Source organism: Ornithorhynchus anatinus, chromosome 11 (assembly GCF_004115215.2).
Source record: "Ornithorhynchus anatinus isolate Pmale09 chromosome 11, mOrnAna1.pri.v4, whole genome shotgun sequence".
In the NCBI taxonomy this organism is placed as follows: domain Eukaryota; kingdom Metazoa; phylum Chordata; class Mammalia; order Monotremata; family Ornithorhynchidae; genus Ornithorhynchus; species Ornithorhynchus anatinus.
Window position 1 is genome coordinate 24,452,422 of NC_041738.1, and position 11,574 is coordinate 24,463,995.

An 11,574-nucleotide genomic window follows, 5' to 3' on the forward strand; every position below is an offset into this window, starting at 1 on the left:
TGATAATTTTCAGAGCAAGCCATTTTCTGGGATTGGTGTCCAGTTTAATGGAGCAGAAATAAATATGACATCATGTGTGCAGAGTAGAATTTTAGGTTCTCCAAGGAGGGATTTGGAAAAATCACTGCATGCTGCGAAGAGAACAAACTGAAGTAAAGGAAGGACTCTGGAGAGTGTACTTTGCCCCCTTCTGGGTTTTCTAACTAAAGAGGGACCTGGGAGATTTAGGTATTTTAGGATTGAAGGATTAGAAAATCAAGCTGAAGATGTTCATTCTGGCAATGAGAAGGCTGAGGGAGAAATGAGTTACTGCCTCAAAGGGTATGATGGACTTTCTCCCAAGGTTGGCAACCAGCTTTTCTCCATTTCCTTTGATAGAAAAGTGAAAGGAAATAAGCATAAACTGTAGCATAAAGGACTGGGTTAGGCACAAAGAAGAACTTCCTGAGCAAGAGGGTTGTTAATGACTGATATTAGTTTGGGGGAATTTATGGCCTCTCATCTGGAGATGTTTAAGCACATCCGACTGGGTTGATTTATGGGTGATTCTGGAGATGAAGGAGGAACTGGATTAGGTGACCTCCCAAGTAATAATAATAATAATAATGGCATTTGTTAAATGCTTACTATATGCCAAGCACTGTTCTAAGCACCGAGGGGAATACAAGGTAATCAGGTTGTCCCTCATGGGGCTCACAGTTTAATCCCCATTTTACAGATGAGGTAACTGAGGCATAGAGAAGTTTAGTGACTTGTCCAAAGTCACACAGCTAACAAATGGCAGTGCTGGGATTAGAACCTTAGTCCTTCCTGACCTTGGAATTTAAGACAACTGAAGAGGTAAATCAGTCAATCATGGCATTTATTGAGTGATTACTGTGTGCAGAGCATCATACTAAGTACCTGGGGAAGTAATTACCATGGAGTTGATAGAAGTAATCCCGAATGAAAATAGGCAAGAGAAAGTGGACCAGGGGGCAGGGAAGAGCTGGAGCCTTGGGGTCCCTCAGACCTCAATTCTAGGTCCCTTTCTATTTTCCATCTACACCCACACCCTTGGAGAACTCAATAGCTCCTACAGTTTTAACTACCATCTCTATGCAGATGATTCCCAAATCTACTTCTCCAGGTCTGACTTCTCTTCTCCTCTACAGTCTCACATTTATTTCCTCCTCCATCAGGGCATTTCTACTTGGATGTCCTACCAACTCTTCAAACTAAACATGTCCAAAACAGAACTCCTTATCTTTCCACCCCAACCCTGTCTGGGGGATTTTTCCCATTACTGTGTACAACACCACCAGCCTCCCTGTCTCACAAGCTCATAACCTTGGCATTATCCTCAACTCATCTCTCTCATTCACTCCCAAAATTCAGTCTGAGACCAAATCCTACTGGTTCTGCCTTTCAAACATCCATATTAAGAGCTTGGAAAAATACAATAGAATGGGTAGACCTCATCTCTGTCTGCAAGGAGTTTAGAAGGGGAAACATTAAAATAAATTCTAGATTGGGGGGGGGGGGGAATGGGAGAAAATAAGGATATGTACATTAGTGCTTTGGGACTGAGAATGGAGTGAATATCAAGTGCTTAAGGGATACATAGGTGATGCAGAAGGTAGGGCAAATATAGGAAGATGAGGGCTTAGTTAGGGAAGGTCTCTTGGAAGAGATATGATTTTAGGAGGACTTTGAAGTGAGTGGAGTGAGCAGAGGTCTTGATGTGGGTTCATTCATTCAATAGTATTTATTGAGCACTTACTATGTGCAGAGCACTGTACTAAGTACTAGGAATGTACAATTCGGCAACAGATAGAGACAGTCCCTGCCCAATAATGGGCTCAAAGTCTAAACGGGGATGTTAGTTGGGTGAAGTGTGTGGGCTGGGCAGTAGTAGGAGATCGGTGAACGAGGTAGAGAAACAGACCTGATCGGCAGACTTAAATCTGATATTAGGGAGTTTTTGTTTTGTGCAGAGGTGGATGGGCAACGAATGGAGGTTGTTGCGGAATGAGGAGACGTGAACTAAACTTCTTTTTTTGAGTAAAATGATCTGGACAGCAGAGTGAAGAATGGACTCTGGAGTGAACAGAGTCAGGAGAATGGGAGGTCAGCAAGGAGGCAGATACAGTAGTCAAGAAGGGGTATGTTAAGTGTTTGGATGAGCATGGTAACAAGGGTGTATTCTAGAGATGATGTGAACATAGAACCGACAGGGTTTGGTGACAGGCTGATTATGTGAGTTGAATGAGAGATGAGTCAAAGATATTGCCAAGGTTACAGGCTTTCAAGACTGTGACCCTTTCCTGGTGAAACCATTGGCAGGACACACATACACAACCACTCATACACCCAACCTCCACAGGAACTGTCTCTGAGATCACAACAAATTATCAGTTATCCTCCAAACCTGTATCTTTTATAATTCAAAGAGCTCAATTCTGTAAACAACCCTTCCTTGTTGGTTTCTGGAGATTAAACAAGAGGATTCACCTCACATTCCTGGGAAATTAGGGGCTCTCAGGTTATAAAAGCTTCTCAGCTGCTAGCACATTTCCATGGACAATGATTGCTAACCCCACCACATGGCCCTACTCCAGCCCCATTCAAACTCAGTCTCCCATTCCAAAACCCTATCCATCACAAAGACAAAAGCAATTCCACAAACTCCCCTGTGCAGATGTTCGCTAATGGACAAAATATTTCACTTGTGTGTTAACTCGGTAGAAAAAAAAAAATCTATTGAGAGGTGAAATGCAGAAGGGACAGATGAGAAAGCTTAACACCCTGTGCTGGAAGAACTTTCATCCTTTGGTCCGTTTCCCCTTGCTCTTCTGAGAACTTCTATTTTGAAAACGCATTCAGCTCTATGGTCAGAAGTGTGGTCTATTGCAGGAGGAAAGACGCTGACAATTACTAGTGCTTATTTGTTAAAGTACCCAGGACCTTCTTTCCTTTCTGGATGAAAGCGGTGTGCTTTGGAAATCTTCCAATCCTTTATCTGCAATAAGCAGGAAAGAGTTTTGATTTAGTTCAACTTTAGCAAGTGATGTTGAGTCTGAACGTCAAAGAGACTCCCCACCATTGGCTTTAAAACCGTCCATCATCTTGCCCCCTCCTATCTCACCTTGCTTCTCTCCTTCTACAACCCAGTCCACACACTTTGCTCTTCTAGTGCTAACCTTCTCACTGTGTGCAATCTTCCCTGTTTCACTGCCGACCCCTGGCACACGTCCTACCTCTAGCCTTCCCTCCTCAAATCTGACAATTACTCTCCCCCTCCAAAGTCTTATTGAAGGTGCATCTCCTCCAATATGCCTTCCCCACCTAAGCCCCATTTTTCCTCATCTCCCTCTGTCTTCTGTGCCACCCTGACTCGCTCCCTCTGCTCTTCACCCCTCCACCACCAGTCCCACAGGACTTATGTATAGATCTGTAATTTTATTTATTAGACTGCGATCTCTCTGTGGGTAGGGATTGTCATTGTGTATTGTTATATAATACTGTCCCAAGCACTTAGTACAGTGCTCTGTATACCGTAAGCACTTAATAAATATGATTGGATGAATGAATGATGATAATGGGAGTAAACATTCATTCAGTCAATCAAATTTATATGAGTGCTTATTGTGTGCAAAGCACTGTACTAAGTACTTGGAAAGTAAAATTCAGCAATAGGGACAATCCCTGCCCACACTGGGCTTACAGTCTAGAAGGGGGGAAACAGACATCAAAAAAAGTAAACAGGCATCAATGTAAATAAATAGAACTATAGATATATACACATCAAAACAATTAACAGGCATCAATATAAATAGAATCATAGATATGTACATACATACACAAGTGCTGTGGGATGAGAAGAGGGGGGGTAGAACAAAAGGGAGCAAGTTGGGGTGACATGGAGGGGAGGGGAAGCTGAGGAAAAAGGGGGGTTAGTCTGGGAAAGCCTCTTGGAGGAGGTGAGCCTTCAGGAGGGCTTTGAAGCAGGGAGGTGTGATTGTTTGGTGGATTTGAGGAGGGAATGCATTCCAGGCCAGAGGTAGGTCACGGGCCAGGGGTCGACGACTGGACGGGGAGAACGAGGCCCAGTGAGAAGGTTAGCACCAGAGGAGTGGAGCATGCAGGCTGGGATGTAGAAGGAGAGAAGGGAGGCAAGGTAAGAAGGGGCAAGGTGATGGAGAGCTCTGAAGCCATTAGTGAGGAGCTTTTGTTTGAAACAGAGGTTGATAGGCAACCACTGGAGATTCTTGAGGAGGGGGGTGACATGTCCAGAACATTTCTGGAAAAAGATAATCTGGGTAGCAGAGTGAAGTATCGACTGAACTGGGGAGAGACAGGAGGTCGAAGGTCAGAAAAGAGGCTGATGCAGTAATCCAGTCGGGATATGATGAGTGATTGTACTAACAAGGTAGCAGTTGGATGGAGAGGAAAGGGCAGATCTTGGCGATATTGTAAAGGTCAGACTGGCAGGCTTTGGTGACTGATTGGAAATGTGGGGTGAATGAGAGAGCTGAGTCAAGGATGATGCCAATCTTGTGGACTTGGGAGATGGGAAGATTGGCTGCACCGTCCACAGGGATGGGAAAGTCAGGGAGAGGACAGGGTTTGGGAGGGAAGATAAGGAGCTCTGTCTTGGACATGTTGAGTTTTAGGTGGCAGGAAGACATCCAAGTAGAGATGTCCTAAAGACAGGAGGAGATGTGAGCCTGGAGGGAGGAGATATATAATGGGGTGTCATCTGCAAAGAGGTGATAGTTGAAGCCGTGAGAGTGAATGAGTTCTCCAAGGGAGTGAGTATAGATAGAGAATAGAAGGGGATCAAGAACTGATCCTTAGGGACCCCTAAGATTAGGGGAAGGGTGGGAGAGAAGGAGCCTGCGAGGAAGACTGAGAATGAATGGCCAGAGACATAAGAGAAGAACCAGGAGAGGACAGAGTCAGTGATGTCACAGTTGGATAACCAGGAAGAGCTTGCTCTCTTGCTATCTCTCGTAGGTAAAATGACCCTTTCGGAAGGGCCCTGAAAAAGCCCACCCCACCCACCCTGTGAGTCCCATGTAGGACAAGGATTGTGGCTGATCTGCATATGTTGAATTTATCCCAGGGCTTAGTACAGTGCCTGGCACATAGTAAGCATCTAACAAATACCACAGTTAAATCACCCCTCACCATCCACAGATGGCTATTCTATTACGGGAGGTAAGGGGAAACAGCACCTCTGTTCTTGAGCAAGTATTTGCAGATTTCAGGGAGTTATAGCGGTTTCTGTACGGCAGCCGACGACTCTCATCCTTCAAAAAGAAAAGAAATGGGATTTTATACGCTGTCGCTGAGTCATCTTAATTAAAGCCAAAGCCTCTTCATGAAAAGAAATGGCTCTTGAGCTCTAAAATCTGATATTGTACTCTGGCAGTGAATCATCCACACTGGGGATGGCTGGCTGACATGAAAAAAATACAGGCTTGAAGACCCACATAGGGATTGCTATTGGGCTGTCCTTCTTAGCAGTGCTCTCAGAATAAAAGTCAGCTAGATGTTTGCATTTCTTTTTGAACATGCATATTCTGCATGTAAAGTTTTATGGAAGCTGAATTATGCATGGAAACGTGTGTTTGTTGTGGGCAGAGAACGTGTCTACCAACTCTGTCGTATTGAACTCTCCTAAGTGCTAGAACAGTGCTCTACACACAATAAGCACTCAATATATACAACTGATAATGATGAAACACACTTAAACATGTAAATACATACATACATTCACATAGATCAACACATCCTTAGGGCCTTCTCCAAGTATTTGCTCTGAAATGAGAAGAAGGGTGGCCTAGTGGATAGACCACAGACCTGGGAGTCAGAAAGTCCTGGGTTCTGATCCTGGTCTGCCACTTGTCCACTGTGTGACCTTGGGCAGGTCACCTAATTTCTCTAAACTTCAGTTTCCTCATCTGTAAAATGGGGATTAAGATTGAGAGCCCCATATGGGACATAGACTGTGTGCAACCTGGTTAGCTTGTATGTACCTCAGTACTTAGTACAGTGCCTGACGCAAAGTAAGCGCTTAACAAATATTTTTTAAGAAAACAACTCAAAACTTGGGCTCTCCACCCTGGAACAAAGGAAGCCAGACTTTTGTACAAGCCAATAATGGAGAGATCTAGGTTTTGTTTTTAGACTGCTTTATCCCTTTAGATACATCTAAAGAAGCAGCATGGCTCATTGGAAAGAGCACGGGTTTAGGAGTCAGAGGTCTTGGGTTCTAATTCCACTTCCACCACTTGTCAGCTGTGTGACTTTGGGCAAGTCACTTAACTTCTCTGTGCCTCAGTTACCTCAAATGGGGTAAAATGGGGATTAAGACTGTAAACTCCACGTGGGACAACCTGATTACCATGTATCCCCCCAGTGCTTCGAACATTGCTCGGCACATAGTAAGCGCTTAACAAATACCATTATTATTATTATCTCTAAACTGGGGTGCACACCTACAATTACCTTGCATTCTTTGAAAGTCTCACATTACAGCAAGAGTGATCCTATAGAACCAGCTTCGCTCAATTTGGCTAACCATGGGGGACCCTCCCTCTCTGTTCCCCTCCCTCCTCTCCAAACCCCTCCCATCACCAACAGGGCAGACACATAAATCATCACTTGGTTGCCCTGCAGTTGCCATTATCGATTACAAACCCTCTTCGTGGATTTCCAAGAGTCTGTGAATCACTCCTCTCCCTTCCCAGCTCATTACTCTCTTTTCTACCACAGCTACTATGCGAGTAGTAGTGACATTTATTGAGCCCTCACTTGGTGCGGTGCACTGTGCTGGCTGCTTCAGATGTATAGAATGGTAAAATGACACCTGCCCTTCCTACAAGAAGCTTACCCTCTAACAGGAAAGGCAAATTGAAAAATATTTCCCACTAGAGTGGTCAAAATAAACTGAGTTGACCCATATACATGAGGGATCCCCTAAGCACTTAGGACAAGTCTTCTTCAAATGCTGTCATTTCCAACCCATAGCGATTCCATGGATACACCGTCTTCAGAACGCCCTATCTTCTGTCATAAAGTTGTTCCGATATATGTATCCGAAGAGTGTTCTTGGTAAAGATACGGAAGTGGTTGACCATTGCCTTCTTCCACCAAGTAAAAACTTGAGTCTCTGCTGTTGTCTTTGATCAACGTGCTGATCATTTGATCATCTGACTTTGACTCTTCCCCATGCCGCTGCTGCCTAGCACAGGTGAATCGAAGCGCTTAGTTCAGTGATCTGCACACAGTAAGTGCTCAATAAATGCGACTGAATGAATGACAGACCTCGTTTGACTCTTTGGCTTAGACATTTCCATTAGGAGTAGCCTTATATGGCATAGCTCTAAGCTTCATCGATGTACACAAACTCTCCTGCCATGATAAGGCATCAATTAATAGGGAGGCTTAACCTAGGGCTCTGCACATAATAAGCGCCCAGTAAATACCATCGATGATGACGATGGTGCTAAAGAGGGTGTAAATAAGTTTGTATGTGCCAGAGGTGGGTGAGGGTATCAACTGGAGAGGTAGGATTCTAGAAGGTTTTTGAATATGAGGAGAGCCGTGGTCTGTCTGCCTGATCTGGGGAGGGACGGATGGAATTCCAAGCCAGGGGAACAAGGGGCCAGAGGTGGGAGAATTGAGAGTGAAAAACAGCTGGAAGGATGGTTTGGGAGAAGAGAACACAGCGAAATCATGATATAAATCATAGAAGTCTCAGTTCTGGAGTTGTGTTATATATATAAGAATCTGGCAAACTGGAAATGCTCTACCTGAAAATCATTAACACTTGGAGCTCATAATAATGACCTTTGCATGCATATTGGATCCATCCACGTAATGTCCCCTGGTAGGTGATTTCTCTGGTTTTTAAAGAAAATATAAAAGCATTGTGTGGGAAGTCCCACTGTAGCAAATTGAAACATGCAGAGATTTTATTTCCCACCACAGAGGCCATTTCCATCAGCAGTAGGTGTTTTTACCGGGAGATAAACAGCTCTGCAGTGGTGCCATTTATATCTTATGGAAATAAGCCACAAGGGGCAGCAGCTGGAGAGCTGGGAGGTCTGTAAATAGACATTAATTTGGGGAAAAACTGCAGTGAGCTCCCGCCAGGAGAAGCAGGATGAAGTTGGGAATGCAGTCTATCTCCTTGTTCCACCTTCAGGAGGACATGCCAAGTACTCCTCCCCTTCTCCTTCCTGTTCTTCCCACTCCTCCATTTTAAAGCACCCTCCCACGCAGAGGAGTAAAACAGCACCAGTGCACACATATCTCCTTTCACACTGGCTGCTGGACCAATGACACTACCCAGCGATGACATTAGGTTGCTATAGATTGTACTCTCCCAAGTGCTTTAAACAGTTCTCTGCACACAGAAAGCACATAATAAGTTTGATTGATTGACTTAGAAGACTCTTTTTAAAAGTTCTTGGCAATAGCAAATTCATCCTACTCGGAGCAATTTGTGAAAATGCAGAGAAGCATCAGTTTTTGAAAAGCACAAAATGGATAGAGCACAGGCCTGGAAGTCAGAAAGACCTAGGTTCTAATCCCAACTATGCCATGTGTCTGCTGAATGGCCTTGGGCAACTCACAACTTCTCTGTGCCTCAGTTACTTCATCTGTAAAATGGGGATTAATGTGAACCCCCTATGGGACACAGACTGTGTCCAACTTGATTAGCTTGTTTCTACCTCAGTGCTTAGAAAAGTGCCTGGCACACAGTCAGCACTTAACAAATATCATTTTTAAAAAAGATGAAAAAAGAGGTAAATGCTTCTTGGGGAGAGCGAGGAGGGGAAATGGGAGGGTCAGATAAAGCGAGCAGCCCCACAGTTGCTCTGGAATTACCCAATTGCTACCGGTGATCGAGTTTCATTTAGAATAACACCGGTCCTTGTTGGGATCTCAGCAGGACCAAGACCCAGGCACCAAGCCGAGGCTTTTAGTATTCATAAGATGTTAAAGTCACAGCACGTACTGGCTCTCCCTCATTTATTTTCTCTGGGAATTTTACTTAATAATCGTAGGCAGCAGAGTGGGTTGTGTACAATAGACCTCTGTATCTCGCTCCGATTGCCACCCCTGTAGATGGACTGCAGGATTTTCCAACTTGAAAATTCTTTGGCCATTTGCGACGTTTTGCTTCGGAGAGATCCATTTGCAGGGGACTTAAGGGGAAGGTCTTAAATGGTTTAGGGGGAAGCGAAGAGACTCCGAAGGCGGTAATGAAATGCCGCCCTGCTTCCCTCCAGGGTCGCTGTCCCTCATCTCTTGTGGGTCAGGGGTGCTTCAAAGCCATTAACATTAGGAATAGACAAAGAGTCTCACACAGAAGAGGGAGGTGGCTGGATCTGAACAGAGGCAAAACCCAGCCAAGGACTCCCAGGAGAAGGGAGACAGCTTTGGAGGAGGGAACGGCTTCACTGAGTCTGAGGCTGAATGTAGTGCAGGAGATGGAAACAGAAAGCCAACAGGAAAGGTCAGATGAAAAAGCCCAGACGCTCTGAGAAGGCTTACTGGAGTCACATTTGCTATTCAGTGGTAAGAAGAGGCTTTGCAAGACAGACACACATTCCCTCCCGCTTTTTTAGGCAGGAGATGTTTAGAATTGACATTACCAGACTGGATCTTTACAGATTGAAATGCAGCAAACAGTTAATGGTTTTTCTGACACTAGTCAGAATGAATGAATGAAAATGAATGGTTTCTACTTGAGAGCCCTAACCTTTAGCTGGTTTAAATACGAATCTGGCTCTCCTCAGGCAGGGACCCTTCACAAATAGCCACAACTTCAAGTTGGAGGTCTGAGTCTTTGAGCTCAGAGGGAATGATAGAGCACTCTGGCTAAATGGAAGCTCCTAGAGAGGGAAAAATGGGGTTCTTCTTGACTCCATTTGACACTTGGAGGTATTTGAGACCCAAAGTTGTCAGGGCAGACCACCGACACAGCCCCTTCTGAAAAGGTGTTTTTAAAAAAGTAAACAAAACTCTCCTCCCCAGAAGGTGTGTTGCTCCCGCCGTTCAAATATAGTGGCAGGGCAAAGTAAAGGACGCAAAGTCCATGGTGATTCAGAACATGTTTCAGGAACACTCCAAGTTCACCACTGACCTCTTTCTTGTCAACCCGACACTGTAGACCACTGACTTTTCATGGAAGCACGATCTAACCACAGCTTTTCCTATTCCTAACTCTCCGACTGATCCTTCTCAACCTCTTTTGCCGGCTCTTCCCTTACCTCCTCCTAACTCAGGGAATTTCTCATGGCTCCATTCTGGGTGTCTTCTCAATGTACTCTCACTCCCTTGGGGAGCTTATCTCATGGCTTCAATTACCACTCTATATGAATGAGTCTCAATTTTACCTTCCTAGCCCTGACCTATCTTCACTGTTACATTTTCACGGCTCCTTTACTCAAGCACCTTACACTCCTTATGTATAAAATTGAGCTCCTCACCCTCCTCTTCTCCACCTGACTTACCCTTCGCAGTTGACGACACCACCATCCTTCCTGTCTCTGAAGCCCACAACTTTATCCTCTCTTGCTCTTTCAACTTCTATATTTAATCTATCTCCAAATCCTGTCAGTTTTTTTGAAATGTTATTTAAGTGCTTTCAGTGGGCCAGGCACTGTACTAAGTCCTGGGTAGGTAGAAGTTACTCAACATGGGGCTCACAGTCTAAACACCCGCTTTACCAATGAAGTATCTTAGGCACAGAGAAATTAAGTGACTTGCCCAAGGTCACACAGCATTTCCAAGATCTGTCCCTTCCTCACCATCCAAACGGGCACCATCCTGCCCCAGGCACTTGTCATACCTAGCCTATTGGACCAGCCTCCTTGCTGATCGCCCTGCCTCTGGTCTCTCCCCTCTCCAGCTCACACTTCACTCTACTGCCTTGATCATTTTCCTAAAATATTGCTGGGCACCTACCCCCACTCCTGAAGAAACATCCAATGGTTGCCCATTCCTCTCTGCATCAAGCAAACCTGATTTCTGGCTTTTGGGCATTCAGTCAAACTTACTCCCTGTCTTCTCCCAGTACACCCCAGTTTACATGATCCATTCTTCTCAAGATAGCTGACTCTGGCAAATGCCCTTCCCTCCTGTCTGGAAATCCCTCCCCCTTCATATCTGGCAGACTGCTGTTCTCCTCATTTGCAAAGTCCCCCGAAATAACATCTCCTAGAAAGTTTCCTCGGTTAATTTCAAATTTCCCCAGCTTATATCCTCCAAACTGCCATGTCAACACTCATGACCTCCCATAGCATTTATCAACATCTTACATATTCTTTGCAATTTACTTCTATGTCTATCTCTCCCACTAGAATGCTAGATCCTTGAAGGCAGCAGATCCCATCTATGAATTCTATTATATTGTCCCAAGCACTTACTGCAGTGAACTGTGCATGGCAGGAATTTAATAAATACTAGTGAGAGAAAATGCAAGCTAAATAGTCCTTCATACCAAAGTCTGAGGCAGGGTTGGAGGTCTCTCTTCCTAGGAGTCATTTTCTGGCAAGTAGTTTCAAGTGGAGT

General features: G+C 44.7%; 1 long non-coding RNA gene across 1 annotated transcript; it reads right to left on the minus strand.

The window, feature by feature from the left end:
• Positions 1-2,755: 2,755 nt before the first annotated feature.
• LOC114815020 lies at positions 2,756-11,574 on the minus strand. Its single transcript, XR_003762805.2, has 3 exons — positions 11,504-11,574; positions 5,220-5,294; positions 2,756-3,001 (listed from the first exon to the last, which is right to left on the minus strand). It is a non-coding gene; the product is annotated as an uncharacterized LOC114815020 (long non-coding RNA).